This window comes from Helicoverpa zea, chromosome 4 (genome assembly GCF_022581195.2).
Source record: "Helicoverpa zea isolate HzStark_Cry1AcR chromosome 4, ilHelZeax1.1, whole genome shotgun sequence".
Classification (NCBI taxonomy): domain Eukaryota; kingdom Metazoa; phylum Arthropoda; class Insecta; order Lepidoptera; family Noctuidae; genus Helicoverpa; species Helicoverpa zea.
The window spans coordinates 9,339,141-9,357,523 of record NC_061455.1 but is presented as its reverse complement, the minus strand read 5'-3'; positions in this window follow the sequence as shown (position 1 = coordinate 9,357,523).

The window sequence follows — 18,383 nt, the reverse complement described above, 5'->3', positions numbered from 1 at the left end:
GTCATCCTATACGCCGCAGCTGCATGGTCGCCCGCCGCTCAAAAAATTTGTGTCCGCAAGCTCTTAAACACCGTCCAGCGGGGCTTCGCACAGAAGATCTGCAAATCCTACCGCACCGTCTCCCTAAACTCGGCCCTACTACTCGCCGGGTTACTACCTCTGGACCTACGCGTCAAGGAAGCAGCCGGCCTATATGAGGCTCGCAAAGGGTCAACCCGGCTAGTGCTGGGAGACCGGGAGGTTGAGCGGGTGGTTGGATTTGCAGAGCTACCACACCCCGCCTTGCGTATGGACCTGAACTTCAGGTGTCTAGATGACCGAAGCCTGGTAGACCAACACAACGTGCAGTCGCTCAGAATTTTCACAGACGGCAGCAAGTTCCAGGGCAAAGTCGGTGCTGCGTTGTCCATATGGGACAACCAGACCGAACTACGGAGCCGAAAACTGAGCTTGCCAGCGTACTGCACAGTCTACCAGGCTGAACTCCTGGCCATATGCAGGGCCACTAGCGAAGCCCTGAACAGCGGAGCGGAGAGCTGCGGCATTTATAGCGACTCACGGGCGGCCTTGCAGACGGTGACCAATCCCGGGTCTATGCACTCCCTCGCAATCGAGGCGCGCCGAAACCTCAGCGTGGCCTTGACCCTTGGCAAAGCTGTGACCTTGTTCTGGATCAAGGCCCACGCCGGCATCGATGGAAACGAGCGCGCCGACGAGCTAGCAAAAGAAGCAGCACTCTCGAGCCGGAGGAAGCCTGACTACGACCGGTGCCCGGTCTCATTCGTCAGGAGTGAACTTCGTGGAGACTCTCTTGGCGAATGGAACCGAAGGTATACAACGGGCGAGACGGCCTCCGTCACGAGAGTGTTCTTCCCGGACGCGAGGGAGGCATATCGTCTGGTGCGAAAAATACAACCGCAGGGAATCTTAACCAACATCTTTACAGGCCATGGGGGGTTCTCCCAATATCTGCACCGCTTCAAGTGTCGGGAGAGCCCGTCATGCGTCTGCGATCCTGCGGTTGAGGAATCCGTTCAGCACATTCTTTTTCAATGCCCTATATTCGAAAGAAAACGTTTTGACCTCGCCCAAAGACTCGAAACAGATGTGGCAGTCAGTAGAGCCTTCGAGCTCATCGCAAATAAAAAATTAAGAGGCGATTTCCTCATGTTTGCAGAACAAATTTGTAAAATTGTCGTGGAGAGAAACGCTTCGGCTTAAACCGGAGCGTCTTACTCCACAACAAAGAAAATAAAAAACATAAGACATACAAAGACTCTGATTACGTCAGAGGTACACGGCAGTACCCAAGATGGCGGGTGCAATATTTAAAAAAAAAAAAAAAAAAAAAACCTAACCTAACCTAACCTAACCTAGTGAAACTTAACTTTGAGCAACCTATCGTAGTCAGTTCCGCAGCGGCATTCGCGCGGCCTAGTCGTGTTTTCGACGCGTTTCGTTGGCTATCGCCCGCGCAGCTGTTACGAAGCAGCAACAACAACATTACCGGTGTGCGCCGGTTCGCCCGGCCGTTCTCCGGTTTGTATTTGTAGGCATATTCACCGAGTTTTAGATGCAATATGACTGATAACGCTAACGCATCACCGCGTTCAGTTACGCCGATTGTTGCGAGTGATGTTTACAACCTTTTGAATAATTCTCTCGATATAGAAGCTATTGATGATGGAGATGACCTTGAGACCAATGAGGAACTGTTAAGAGGAGCCAAGAGACAAAGAGAAGGTAGTACGGAGGATGAAGATACATGGAGGGAAGTAAAGGGAAAAAAGAAGTCACGATACGGTGGCAATAACACAATTAAGGACGAAATAAAATATGAAGTTTACATTTCTCATAAAGAACGTCTTCCTAAACAATTTGCAATGGCACGCATTTTAAAGGAAAATGACATAACCAAGGTACACCAAGTAAAGTATTTAAGCCCATTTAAAGTTCGTCTGCAATTTGACTGCGAAACAGCTGCACAGAGTCTTTTTTCATGCGAGAAACTTCTAGAGAAAGGTTGGAGGTTGCAGAGGGCTACGGAAGTCTCTGTTTCCTATGGTCTTATCAAAGATGTTGACCTTGAACTCACCGATGACGAGATCCTTAAAAATATCTCTTGTCCAGCCCCAACAAAGCTTATATCAGTTCATAGGCTTAATCGACGGAATCGAGATGAAGGCGGTTGGTGCCCGAGTGAAACCCTTCGACTATGTTTTGACGGTAGCCATGTACCAGCAACTGTTCGCGTGTGTGATATAAACGTGAGGGTTTTCCCCTATATACACCAAGTATCCCAATGCTCTCAATGCTGGAAATTAGGTCATACCCGTAAAATGTGTCCTGCTAAAAACGTAATTTGCCCCAAGTGTGGGGGTCATCATGAGAATTGCGACACCACTTCGTTTTCTTGCGTCAATTGTAAAGGCGACCATATATCTTTGAGCAAGGCTTGTCCTGCGTACAAAAAAGAAAGGAAGCTGAGAGAGATTATGGCGGAGTTTGGATGCACATACAGAAAAGCATTAGAAATGTATGTCCCACCTGAAAGGCCCATTCTCCCCGAAAACACTGTCACACGAACCCTACTTACACCTAGCTGTGGCGACACTTTTCCACGTCTTAGAACGGAGCAGACACCAAGTAAGAATATATATCCTGATCCGCCTAGTCAACTGACTTATGCCGAAACCGTCAAAACAAAACCCATTATTCATGAAGTGAAGTCAGCAGTTAAAACTACTCCTCGCTCCCTAAATCCTAACATTAAGTCATCAAAGCGTCAAAAGAAATCCACTGAGGAGGATTGGGCATTTTGGAATTCAGATGGAGGCAGTAAAGACGTTTATATGTCGTCTGATGAGGATGAGGGCCAAAAGGAACAGTGTCCGTCCATTAAGGAGCTTTGGGACAGAATCAAGGAAGTAATTTTTCTCAAACAGCATAACCTTTCTTTTAAAATTAAATCCATATTACAGTTGTGCCTAGAATGGTTTATGTTAGTTTCCGTTAGTTTTGTTTCAGATTGGCCTTGGATAAAATCTGTGTTTAGTTTTATAAATACGACCCTGTGATGGCTCCTAAGGCACTTAAGTTAAACATTTTACAGTGGAATGCCCAAAGTATTAAGCCTAAGTTAATTTCCTTTTGCGAAATTTTGCGCCAAGAAAAGGTTCATATTGCTGCCCTTAGTGAAACGTGGCTCGAGCCGGAGTGTAATTTTAAAGTTAACAGTTATTGTGCTTATCGTGCGGATAGAGATGACTCATATGGCGGTGTAGCTATACTCGTACACAAATCCATTAAGGCGCAACAGAAATTCGTTCACATTAACAATAGTGGTATCGAAATAGTTTGTATTAGGGTTTTTAATTGTGAACCGTTTGAAAATATTGTTGCAATCTACTGCCCTTCCAGAATTTTAACCACTCACCAAGATTGGAGTAACTTGCTAGCGTCATGTTCATCCAAAACGCTAATCTTGGGCGATTTTAATGCCCATCACGTCAGTTGGTCATATAAAACTGATCACAGAGGGTCACTCATCCATGACGCACTTTTAGATAGTAACTTTTTCGTCTTAAACAATGGGTCTCATACACGTGTTCGTTTAGTAGATAATTACCTACAACAGTCTTCTCCTGATATATCTTTGGTATCTATGGATATTGCACACAACTTTTGTTGGACTGTTCTAAATGAAAACCTGGGTAGTGATCATTTACTCGTTAAAATTTCAACTTCTACTTATTCTCATCTACCCTCACTCAAGAAAAGAAATTTCCGCAAAGCCGATTGGACATCGTATAATAAATATTTAGAACAACGTTTTTCTAGTTTCGATATCCCGAGTGACCTGCAGGAGGCTTACGACAGTTTTTTAGTTATTATAAATGACGCTGCTAACAAATTCATCCCGCTTGTAAAATTCAACCAGAATCCTACCTCAGAATTTTTACCAAAACCGTATTGGACAGCAGAAATCTCACACGCAGTAGCACAGCGCAGGCTAGCTTTATCAAAATTTAGACGCAACCCTACCCCCAATAATCTCGATATTCTTAATGACAGAATACACTTTGCACAGAAGTTAATCCGTCAGGCTAGGGCTACGGACTTTCAAAATTTCTGCTCCTCAGTTGATCACACGACATCGGCTAGTGAAATGTGGCAGAAAATGAGATGGTTAAAGGGTTTCCGATCTCCTCCTAGTTATGTAGACCCTCAAAATGCCACAAACTTATTATATTCTTTAACACCAGATCATGTGTCCCCAAGGCCCCCTACAGTTAAAAACTACAACCCATTACTAGAATGTGAGATCTCTATCCAGGAATTAAATAAATGTATTAAATCTAAGGATACATCTCCTGGATGCGATGACATATCGTATTCTATGATTAAAAATTTACCTGACGTAGGCAAATCGGTGTTGCTTACTTTATTTAATAAATTCTTTTATCATGGGTTTGTTCCATCTCAGTGGCGTGACATCTGTATAGTGCCTATTCCAAAGCCTGGTCGTGATCTAAGCAATGTAACTTCCTTTCGTCCTATTTCTTTGTTATCTTGCATATGCAAAATATTTCATTACATTTTATTTAGGAGACTGGAGTGGTTTGTTGAAAAATTAAATGTTTTTTCTGTTAACACGGTGGGTTTCCGTAGAAATAAATCATGTATAGATGGTCTAGCTTACTTAATATCCTCCATTCAAACCGGTTTCTCTGAGGGCTGTACAACTATGGGCTGTTTTTTAGATATAGATAGTGCGTACAATAATGTTAACAACTATGTTTTAATTCATGTTTTAGATCAATATGGAGTAGGATCCCGGATTTGTAATTATTTGTGGAATTTTTTACACAGAAGAACACTTCAAATAAGAACTGGTAATAGTTTTATTAGTAGAGATTCAGGTAGTGGATTAGCGCAAGGTGACCCTTTATCACCATTGTTGTTTAACATAATAACGGCAAACATTTGTAATCAACTTCAAAATCAGGTGTCTATTTGCCAGTACGCGGATGATTTCGCAATGTACGTGACGTGTTCGTCTGTAAGCGAGGGTCAAAATAAAATCCAAGCTGCCCTCAATGTTATCAATAACATACTAACAGATGTAGGATTACATATTTCGCCGGATAAAAGTAAAATTTGTTTATTTAGTAGAGGTTTTCGTGTACCTAATATAGACATACGACTAAACGGCACATCACTACAGGTAGTTGATAATGTTAAATATTTAGGGTTATGGCTAGACAGAGGTCTCCGGTGGAAAAAACACGTTAATGAGATATGTGAACGAGTCTTAAAACTAGTTAACATCTTCAGGGTTTTGGTTGGCCCCGGATGGGGTGTTCATCCAAAACAGTTAAGACAATTATACATAGCTCTCATTCGTAGTCGTATTGACTTTGGTAGTTTTCTATTCGGTAATAGTGCTGACTCACACTTGGCGAAATTAGATAGATTGCAAAACACTTGTCTACGTTTGATAGGCGGGTTCATCAAAAGTACGCCGATACACGTGATGGAGTCAGAGTTGTCGTTACCTCCCTTATTTATTCGGCGCCAATTCTTAGCTTGTAAATTTTATTTGAAATCTAAGTGTTATAATTACCCTCTTCTTAATTTACTGGACAAGTTACATCAACTCTGCAACAAAATATATTGGAGAAATAAGAAAAAACCCCTCCTTGTTTCAGCTCACGATGTTCTAAATAGAGAACTCATTTACTGTAGTGCGACAGTTCACATGTTTTCCATGGATACTTGGGTCAGCAATATGGACTTATCAAATATCGTTAAACCTACTTTGGAGTCTGTTGATAAACCAAAGCGTTGTTTCAATGTTCATCAACTTGTATCACTTTGTACCAATTCACTTAATTCATTATATTGTGGCTTTTACTGTATATACACTGATGGTTCAAAGCATGAAAATAACTGTGGCGCAGCCTTCTATGACTCTCAGACAGGTGCTTCTGTTAAACTCAAAATCAAGTCAAAATTATCAATAATGCATTTGGAATTAATAGCTATAGCAGAAGCTTTGGCTTATATAGAATCATTAGACGGTGATTACTTTGTTGTCCTTACCGATTCAAAAAGTGCGCTTCTTCATCTTATTAAATGCACGTCACCATTCAGAGGGCTTCCACTGGCTTATTCTATTTTAAAATCTATTTTCAAAATTGTAGCTAAACATAAAACTGTTGTTCTTCAATGGATACCTTCTCATGTTGGACTGAAGGGTAATGAGATTGTCGACCGCCTCGCTAATGATGCCGGATCTGACGGCGTTCCTTTTACTTGTTTACCCTGGCACACGGAACTTATACCCACTGTTCAAGGCAAATGCTTGCAGTCCTGGTCAGAATATTTCGACAAAAGGTCTCTGACAAAAGGCATTTGGTACAAAACCATTCAGCCCTCACTTCCTCGTACGCTTTGGTTCGACATGAGCAGCATGAACAGACAGGAGGTTGTGATGGCTTTGAGGCTTCGATCCGGTCATGTCCCGCTTAACAGCTTTGGCTTTATGATGCGTAAGGTGGACTCCCCCAATTGTGTTGTTTGTGGAGTGATCGAAGATGTTCATCATATCCTCAGCGAGTGCAGCCGTATTGACGCTCAAAGACGTCACGCTTTTGACGTCAACAATTTTAATGTAGGCTACTATAATAGCATTCTGGCTTCGCCACTGTCGGATGAGGCCAGAATTCTTATTAATATTATTATTGTGGGTAGTAGATTACGGGTGGGTTAATTTAATTTTAAGTTTTTAATTTTGTATTCAATAATCGGGGTGTCGTTTTCTTTTTAGAAAAAACCCCGTCCTTAAATAAAGATTAAAAAAAAAAAAAAAACCTATCGTAGTGAAACCTACCATTGAGCAACCCAACCTATCGAAACCTAACTTCCAGCAATCTAACGTAGTCAAAACGCGAAATGGACAAACGCGAAACTGTCCAAAACATAAAATATTGATCATAAATTTTCTTCTTCATGGCTTTTCAGGGCCACTCCCTTCAAGCTTCAGTGCTTTACTCATCCTGAAAAAAGAATCCGACAGGTTCGCTCTAAAACACAAATCTGCTGCTGTAAGGAATCTTCGTAAGATCGAACTGAGGCAGTTCCAGCTGGTGGGCTATCTTCAGTATCTCCAGCATACGATCGCTTTTTGTTTTACAAACACAGCAGCTGTCACTTCTACTCTCGCAATTTCTAGTCAAGACTTCGAATAGTTCTTTGCCATAATGTTGATGTTGTGGCTTCCAATGTCTTCCAATGTGCTGTCGATTATATCGTGTCTCACAGCACATAGGGATCATTCATAGAATCGCAACAGTATTGGAACTATAACTAGTTCATACTTTTTCTTCAGAATACTCTCGAGTGTAAGAAATAAAACTTATTTATGGTTGAGGTGTAGTTTCAATAATAGAACAAATAATTACTGAATTTAGACGGCAAACGAAACGGTAAAGAACGCGTGGCTACCCACTTCTGATCTTAAAAGACAGATCAGAAGGGGTAGACAAACATTAAAAACACATAATTCATAGACATACAACCGTGCAAGTTTTATTGCTTACAAACAGTACTTTTATAAATGATTTAACGATATCAAAACGAAGTTATTAAAAATACAGCATTGAAGATAATTTGGAAATCATGTAAATTCTGAAGTTCTGTCATCGCAGTCGACGTCTTAACTTCTTCTTCTTGCCAGCCTGCTCGGTGCAGGATAGGCGCAAGGAGGATTGACATCTAAAAATAGATTATAACATAGAAACATAAGAAGCATAAAACTGTAAGTGTAGTACATAAGAATATAAGAAATAGTCATAAGAAAGATATATATAATATAATATATATATATAATATAATGTCGGGACACCTTTTCACACACGATTGGTTAGCCCCATGGTAAGTTATTAATTAACTTGTGTTATGGGTGCTAACACAACTGATAAACTACAATACATAAGTAATACTTATGGGCTGTTTAAGAAAATTATTACTTATAAACGTTTAAATAAAAAATAAAAAGTGAAGTGTCAGAAATCAATATACTTATAAACGTTGCTTAAGCATGTCTTTACCAACATTAAATCAATACTTAAGACTTTAAGTAGTGATTAGTTAAAATGTTGCTTAGAAGGTGATTAGAGATTTTTATAAGTAAGGGGGTTTATGTTTAACTTCATCTTAATTTGAAAGCTAAAGCTGGACACATAAATGTGTCATCAAATTGAGTTATTTTCACTCTGATAGTTAATTTGTGATAGGTATATGTGACAAAACATGTGCTTTCTTATCGGGCCTATGGAGTGCGACTTTTGTGTACCAATTTTGTTCTAGTGAACCTGGTTCACTACCGGTCAGTCTAATCTGCAATAAAGGTTGCAATAAGGTTCAGTGACCGATATGGCACCCCCCTAGATGTGGTACCCTAGGCGCTCCCCCCCCTCCCCCTTACGCTGCTACTGTCACACAGCTTTGACCACACAGTTGGACCAGGGAGTAATTCCCGATATAATATATCTAGTCGCACGCAATGCAACGTGTCTTTTGACCGCTGCACTTAGATTTTACTTTAAAAAAATATAAACTTACAGCTTTTTGGCTGCTGACTCACTTATTTCAGTTCAACTGTGACCGAATATTTATTTTTCATCCCACCATCTCGGAAAGAGTAGTTTTACCCTTTGATATCTGAGCGCAAAAGTCGTTTTTATCCTCTAGAGCGGCAAAGTGATTTGAATTTAGAACATCGTGTGCAATACTCCATTTGTGACAATCTTGATAAGACTTTTCAAACAAATACATATTAAATAAATAAAATACTGCTTAAAATAATTATTCAATTAATTAAGTATTTTTTATTATTGTTTTTACACAGATTTTTAACGTCGTTTCATTTTTAAAGTGAGTTTTCAAATATGTTAACTTTAATAGGTACATCTTTTTAATTTGATACTCGTATGTGCGCGCCATTTTGTTTTTTTGCATTTAGTAATTTCCTCGATGAGGTGGGATGAAAAGTTACGTGTTGCACTCGAGTGCAAAGATTTTTCACCTTGTGCTCTTTTGATTCCCTCGCTATCGCTCAGGATTCTAATTATTGAAACACTCGCTACGCTCGTGTTTCAATTTTAGAATCCTTCGCTTGCTCGGTCATCAAAATTGAGCCCGCGGTTAAAAAGCAACTTTGCACTCTTGTATAACAAATAACTATTTCATCCCACCATCTCGGAAAGAGTAGTTTTACCCTTTGATATCTGAGCACAAAAGTCGTTTTTATCCTCTAGAGCGGCAAAGTGATTTGAATTTAGAACATCGTGTGCAATACTCCATTTGTGACAATCTTGATAAGCCTTTTCAAACAAATACATATTAAATAAATAAAATACTGCTTAAAATAATTATTCAATTAATTAGGTATTTTTTATTATTGTTTTTACACAGATTTTTAACGTCGTTTCATTTTTAAAGTGAGTTTTCAAATATGTTAACTTTTATGTGTAACTTTAATAGGTACATCTTTTTAATTTGATACTCGTATGTGCGCGCCATTTTGTTTTTTTGCATTTAGTAATTTCCTCGATGAGGTGGGATGAAAAGTTACGTGTTGCACTCGAGTGCAAAGATTTTTCACCTTGTGCTCTTTTGATTCCCTCGCTATCGCTCAGGATTCTAATTATTGAAACACTCGCTACGCTCGTATTTCAATTTTAGAATCCTTCGCTTGCTTGGTCATCAAAATTGAGCCCGCGGTTAAAAAGCAACTTTGCACTCTTGTATAACAAATAACTATTATTTTATAATTTGCTATTTATTTTATTACTTTATTTATTCTTGTACATATTAAAAATATAAAAAATAGGTTGCCACCGATATCGGGCACAGGGTTCAAGGTACCGGTGGTTAGGGTCCCAGAGACAGAAACCTCTTCACAATACGTGCCGTATCAAGGAGTGCCGTGTCTCTTGATCCAGCCGTCCAACGAGAGCCTCCTGAGGTGTTGGTCGAGGCTCTTGGCTATTAAACCATTGGCCGTAACGACAATCGGCACAATAACAATAACAGACACATGGCGACAACCTCGTGCGCTAAGTCAAGATACTTTATTTGTTTCTCTTTTTCTGCTTTCACGAGGTTCTCGTCATGCGGAACGGCGACATCGATTACACTGGTCAACAGCATTTTTGGTGCAAAGGTGAAATATATCATTTCTTATAGATAATTTGATACGTAATCGAAGTCCAGAACAAGTTGCACTTGCACGTAGGGATTTAGAGATATACCCCTCCTAAAGTACCAAAAACGCGTTTTTAACCCCCGACGCAAAAACGACGGGGTGTTATAAGTTTGACGTGTCTGTGTGTGTGTGTGTGTGTGTGTGTGTGTGTGTGTGTGTGTATGTGGCATCGTAGCTCCCAAACGGATGATCAGATTGTAATGCGGTTTTTTTTATTTGAAAGGAATGTCATTAGCTATGTTTGGTGGAAATCGGTTCAGGTCTTCAAGGTCATCACCTCGTTTGATAGGTGTGATAGGAATGTTACACGCTCAGTTTACTTGCAAGCATATGTGGGATCTGAAATTTGAAACACTAATGTCTTCTGGAACCGCTGAGCTGGTCTGCTGTTAGGGCACGAAGGTAGGAGACGTAACCCTGAACTGCCTTTTAGTAAACGCATCGAGTTTGGGCTCGTTGAATTTGTCTTGACTAGTTCTCTTCATGATTCTAATTGACGAGAACCTGATGCTGGAAATGGGATGTGATGGATGAAACCCTGGAATGCCGGAATGAAACGGATAAACCGATTTATATTTTTGCTGAAAATCTAGAATGACCAAAAGTTAATCTTTATTGATTCTCAATCTGTGCAATTCTCCCAGAGCCAGTTTGTCATGAGGATTGTTAAACAGCTTCCTTTGGCCGTGATCGCATATAGCGACCCCATCTTAAAATAAAAGAAATTAAATGAAGGAAGGAAAAATTAAGGAGCTCCTTCAAAAAGCATGAAATAAAATTAAATTATAAATTTAAAAAAACCCCCGACCCAAAAAAAGTACGCAATTAAACCCTATAAAAAGCAAAAAATAACTTTAAACACTACGTAAGTACCAACTAAAGCATGTCAGACTAAACAAAATTTTGACGTGTCGGGGGACCGCTTTTTACCTTTAAAAATACTTACATAAATCAAATGATACCTACCTAATTACAACACTCGTATAAAAAACACGTATCTAAACACAATTATATACAAAGTTATAAGTAGTAAATATAATGTAGTAGTTATAATTATTACTTCTAACGTTAGGCTAATAAATTAGAGCGGTCCCCCGACACGACAAAATTTTGTTTAGTCTGACATGCTTTAGTTGGTACTTACGTAGTGTTTAAAGTTATTTTTTGCTTTTTATAGGGTTTAATTGCGTACTTTTTTTGGGTCGGGGGTTTTTTTAAATTTATAATTTAATTTTTTTAACGATACCTATTTGACGATTTTTTTGAAGGACAGCAAAATTGTTTTTTAGTTTCTATCTATAGCATTATATAGTACTACTCTTCCCGATTGAAATTCATTTTTATTTCGAACGCTAAGAGTTTAAATTTTCATGAAATATGTATACAGGTACGATAGTTCGATCTTCCCTATATTTTATTTGGCCTGTTAGTATGAAAAAACTCCACTTTATATTTAAAATGGTATATATTGAGAAAGAAAACTTGCAAAAATATATACTAAAATGGGGTTAATGCGGGGAAAGTAGTACTATATAATGCTTTAGTTAGAAATTACTAGAAAATATTGCTGTCCCCAAAAAATTACATCAAATATCATAAAAAAACGCGTTTTTGGTACTTTAGGAGGGGTATATCTCTAAATCCCTACATGCTAGTGCAACTTCATGTTCTGGACTTCGATTACGTATGAAATATTCTACAAGAAATTGTATATTTCACCTTTGCACCAAAAAAATAATAATAATTTGTTGACCAGTGTTATCATCGCGCGGCGCACTAATCGATCTATCACCACTATATCAGGCTTATTGGCTACAATAGTCCTGTCAGTGATGATAGATCGATCTCAGTACAACGTGATATGGTCCTTTTCGAGAACTAGGTCGGGTGCATACTTGTAGTAAGGTACCTCAAGGTCTACAAGGTTGTATTGCAGAGCAAGCTGCTGGTGGATGATCTTGGCTACTTGGTTATGTCTGTGCAAATATTCACCATTAGCCAAATGAGAACAACCAGATATAATATGTCTGATAGACTCACCCGGATACCCAGGTATTTATATGTATTGTTTGCGGACAGTGATCTCAGGTTTATAGAATCTATCTGAGAGTTTATTTTATTTTATTATTTTTCTTGAATCTTTTAAACAGTTTAAAAACAAATCAACATCAAGACATTATTAGATCTTTTGATCAATTCTGATTGGACTTATACAAATTCTTGACTGCACCTTCCAACCCTATACACAGGCGGTGCATAGCACAAGGACGAGCACTCGACGGCAATTAGCTCTGTGAGGTATCCAGAGGCTAACCAGGGACCTTTGGACCCTTCTTCCTAGCATGAAGAGTAGCCCTGCTAAGGTGCCCACACAGCTAGCTGTTCGGACGCCGCCATCCATAACAGCAAATTTGTCTTCTGTCCTTTGTTGTTAACAATAAAGCTCAAATATGTTCAGTATCCGGACCCATGTAATCAGGTAAAATGCCCCGCCAACCCAAGATGTGTCTCCTGGCGCTTCTTCAAATGTGAGCCCGGCTCAGCCGATAAACACAAACGTCAGGAAGAGCGTCGAGGTGTTGGAGGCCAGCCAAACCCCCTTCCCCAGCTCGGCACCTGCCACCCCAGTGAAACCTAAAAAGATCACAACACCAAAGAGCGTGTCACCAGCTCCAGAGAAGTTCGCTGGGGCGACAGAGGCCCCAAAACCCCCAGCCTCCGTCAGTAGGGTGTCATTAAGGCTCGGTTACAATTGTAGTTGGAGTGAAATCAAAAGCGTCCACGTTCCTTGACTGTAAACTGGCCAATTCTCTTTGAGCCTCTGTTATCTTCCGTCGTAGTTCGTATTCTCTCGTCCATCGGTGGTATTGTTTTGAGATGGTTCATCCTCGTTCTCCGACTGAGTGCTATCCGGTAAGGAGTCAAAAGAGGCATTTGGGTCAGGCTCCAGTGGCTGTGTGGCGCCCTCTCGCGGTACGAGATTCGACAGGATTTTTTCCACGTGATCATTTTGTTTGTTCTGGGTTTCTATTAGGTACCCGATTAAACATTTCTGTTTGTGGTTTAAAGCTGTCACCAGCAAATGATCCCTACTACCCTGAGTGTAAGGGCTAGGCGACCATGTATTTTTGTCATTATGTTACAGCCATAGTGATGAAATAAATATTATACATAATCACTTGTCATTATATATAATACCTAAATTAACTTGACAATGTGATAAATTAATTTCTTTATCTGGATATTATTCATAATAGCTGGTCAAAGTTAGCCAAAGTAATAAATATGGTAGATATAACCAACTTGGTACTGACTAATTCTTAAACGGTTTAAGTTATTGTCGACTTTTTTTACCCACGACGGAACGGAGCAGGTATATGCGTTTAGGGTGAGAGATGTGCGTTTGTGTGTTTGTGAGTTTGTGTGTTTGTGTGTGCGTTTGTGCAAAGTAATGTTCCCTCCTATCTTCTAAACTAATGATCTGATTTTGATGCGGTTTTCAATAACGTATTTGTGTTCGACGAGTTCATGTTCCTACACAGGTGTCATGACTATAACTCACTAGGCGGCGCCACAATATTAGGGCAAAACAGCAAAGTAATGTTTCCACCTACCTTCTAAACTAATGATCTGATTTTGGGACAGTTTTCAATAACGGATTTGTGTTCGATGAGTTCATGTTCTTAGACAGGTGTCATGGCTGTAGCTCACTAGGGGGCGCCACAATATTAGGGCAAAACAGCAAAGTAATGTTCCCACCTACCTTCTACACTAATGATCCGATTTTGATGCGGTTTTCAATAACGGTTTTGTGTTCGATGAGTTCATATTCTTAGTTAGGTGTCATGGCTATAACTCACTAGGGGGCGCCACAATATTAGTGCCAAACAATGTTGCAATATAATCAAAACGTCTGATTACAATTCTGTTTTCATCAACGCAACGTACACATTGCTGATGAAACAATTGCAATGTGTTCATATATGCTCTCTAAAAAGTCTAAAATAAAATTAAGCAAAATTAAACATTTTGAAAAAACCCCCGACGGTAAAAATCTTATCGAAAAATAATAAAATAACTCAAAACCCCCGACTTAACCCAATTATATAGGAATAACCGTCGAGGGCTATCTTTTCTATATGAAATTTCAATATGTTCATATTGAGTGTATTTTATGTCATCGTTAAACATCTACAATTCTTCAACAATTGTATTTACGACACTAGAAATCCTTTAGCTGGTTTAAAGGCAGCCCCGACGGATATTCCTATATAATTGGGTTAAGTCGGGGGTTTTGAATTATTTTATTATTTTTCGATAAGATTTTCACCGTCGGGGGTTTTTTCAAAATTTTTAATTTTGCTTAATTTTATTTTAGACTTTTTAGAGAGCATATATGAACACATTGCAATTGTTTCATCAGCAATGTGTGTAAATGTATCAAATGACTCCTCCCGCTGTGGTTTAGCAGCTTGAAAGAGTGTCAGACTGTTAGTGACTTAAACCCACTGGGGTTTGCTGAATCTTTTCGAGGAGCGCGTAGAACAACACGCGCTGCCGAGTCGGGCCCGTGTCTTCTAAGAGACGGAAGAACGATAAACCACCCGAAACTCACCGCCCACGGACCCACGCCTACGATAGCCGTTGGACGTCACTCGACACCCGGCGCCCGTGGTGCCTTCCACGTCCATGGCAGCAGTTGGGATGAGAGATGTGAACTTCTCTAGCGTCTGTATGAGACGACGGCATCCCATTACCTCTCACCCCGGACCATAGCTTGAACCAGAGCTGGGCACGAGAGGTCGCCGCTGCCGATTGCATCGACGAGGACACGGCGGTGCCCTTTCCAGGCAGGGCACACCTGGACTGTGAGTTTCATCGTGTCCTCCGGGCCATCCGTATAGTGGCCCGAGCCACACCTCGAAGAGGGGACTTTTCGCTACTATTATGGCGTGCCCTGCTCTGAGCTAACTAGCCTTTTTCGAATTATATTAAGGTCAGCTACCAGACACTTTTGTTAGTTAACGTGAAATAATAATCTTATACCTACTCGTTTTATTACATTATCCAAGTCTATGGAGATATTATCACTTTATCCAATTTGAGTAGATATTATAAATAATAGCTAGATAATATATATGTGGGAACGTCAGAAGGAGCCTCGCGGCGGTTCTGGCTGTCATCTTCCATCGTTTGCGTTGCAACGACCGGAATTCAAAAATAAAGGCACGCTTGTGTAGTCCGATGTTCCATTATTTGGTTTCCTCACCACTTTATTCACAATCGCACACAATCAGTAAGATGGAATGAGATTTCGAGCCAATAGGTTAGTATGTGCGCACTTCAGTTGGCACCTGTCACCAGAATGACCGCTGCCATTACTCGTCGTGACACTTACTACTCTATTCGGGGTTACCCGCTCATAATTTTAATGTTATAAACGCGCCGACATATATAATATTTAGATTTATTACTTTGGCTGTAAAAATTAAATGATGCTTCTATATTTTCTCTCAGATAGAGAAGTCGACAATAACTTAAACCGTTTAAGAATTAGTCAGTACCTTGGAATTAACAGTAAGTTGGTTATACCTACCATATTTATTTCTTTGGCTAAATTTGACCAGCTATTATGAATACATTGTAATTAATTTATCACATTGTCAAGTCAATTTAGGTATTATATATAATGACCAGTGATTATGTATAATATTTATTTAATCACTATGGCTGTAACATAGATACGAAGACGAGTCGTCTTGATTCGGAAGTCAAACGACTTTGGTTTCGGGTGTCAAAGAGAGCACCAGTCGTCGCTGGCCGCTGGGCTTAGGGCGCCGAGCGGTATACAGGAAAATTGTATGCAATTCTAAGACTTCACAGGAAAAAGCGTTGAAATTCTGGATACGTGTTGTTAGCCTGAGATTCAAAAGCGTACTGAAGAGCGCGACGCCCGCGCCGCGCAACCTAGCCGCGCTGCACTGATAGAAAGAGACGGAAATAATGAGTGGGGCGGTACATTAGAGCGAGATTATAGTAAAGCGGATCTCATTAAATCCGTTGATGCCTAACACACGTACACCGCCTGACCGCGCGTTCGAGCGGTGCTCTTTTGTTCGAGCGCCACCGCCCTCTATGGCGGTGCGCGGTACCGTGTTATAATCACTTAACGCATGTCTTTACTCTAATAAAGAACCTACCTACCTTCAAGTTTGTAGGAGTTTATAGTTTCTGAGATTTCGTAATTAATCAGTGAGTAGTATTTCGCTTTTTTCCGTTTTACCCGGTTTTACGGACAGAGATTTAGATACAAAGTTCATTTTTACACACGACGGAACGGAGCAGGTATATGCGTTTAGGGTGAGAGATGTGCGTTTGTGTGTTTGTGAGTTTGAGTGTTTGTGTGTGCGTTTACGCAAAGTAATGTTCCCACCTATCTGCTAAACTAATTATCTGATTTTGATGCGGATTTCAATAAAGGGTTTGTGTTCGATGAGTTCATGTTCTTAGACAGGTGTCATGGCTGTAACTCACTAGGGGGCGCCACAATATTAGGGCAAAACATAAAAGTAATGTTCCCACCTACCTTCTAAACTAATGATCTGATTCTGATGCAGTTTTCAATAACGGATTTGTGTTCGATGAGTTCATGTTCTTAGACAGGTGTCATGGCTGTAACTCGCTAGGGTGCGCCACAATATTAGGACAATTTATAAACAATTTATTTTAATACATTTATTATTAAACAATGTTGCAATATAATCAAAACGTCCGATTACAATTCTGTTTTCATCAGCAATGTGTTACTCATTAGAGGGCGCTACAATATTAGTGCAAAATAATATAGCAATAACATATTATACAGAGTTATTGGTAAATCACTAACAACCTTGCAGGACTGTATTACTAACGTCATAAACTACAACTTTTGTTCTATGACTTTTTATAAAACATAATACATTTGCCAAAAACAAACCTACAAGATTTCATTGGTCTATCTAACACATTTCAACTCTATTTTGTTATAGTGATAAAATTTGCACGCCCCTACCATTTCTTCACCAACAAAAGGCCCGATCGAGACCAGTCGAGCAATTAGTCGACCTTAGAGTGTGCGGACGAGTTGAGATTATCACACATTACAATAAATTCGTTTGGCTACACTACGATTTCCCGCCTTTTTACGAAAAGGTCAAATAAAAAAAATAAAAAAATATCGTCTTCTTCACGTACTGTGTGCCTCGGTGGACGATCACTATCCCTGATGGCATGCCGGAATTGCCTTTAATCTCGTGACCGCTGTGTGGCGGCTAGCATTGTTACTCAGCTATAGTCTGTTTTTTAATCTCGTAGACTAAATTGAAACTTGCAAAATGTCAAACTTTCTAATAATTTTGCTAGCTCTGTGGTGCAGTGTTGTACTTACGATACCGGTTCGTTGAATCGTAACTTTTTACAATAAGTCATCCTGAAATAATGGGCTTATCCTTGATGATTACGCATGGCTTTGCGTGGTCAGATATCCCTGGCAGTTTGTAGCACGTCGTACAGCCATGTGTACGTACGTGAATTTTAAATATAAAACTTTGAATGAATATTAAATTCGTCTATTATAGATAAAAAGTTACGATTCAACGAACCGGTATCGTAAGTACAACATTGCACCACAGAGCTAGCAAAATTATTAGAAAGTTCGACATTTTGCAAGTGTCAATTTAGTCTACGAGATTAAAAAACAGACTATAGGTGCAAGGATGTTTGGGAATCGTATGGCGTATTGGCAACAGGCTTCCGAAACATTGTCATCACACCTAGCCAGCATTCGCACCATTTCCGTGTACTCGACATTTGAATATCGATACGCCATACTGAAAAGATAATCACTACAGGACACGTACGATGCGACGCGGGCGCATAAAAACGACTGACGGCCGCTCGTAAATAGGTCAAACCCCCCGAGCCCCGCTCCCCGCCCCCCTCCGCTGTCTTTTGTACTACTGTTTAATGTGCTTCGCATAGACTTCGTAACTTTTAGAGCGTACACTTGAAATATTTTAATTTTTGTGTGAAAATTTTGATGAACTAAAATCTGAGAATTATTAAAAGTCAT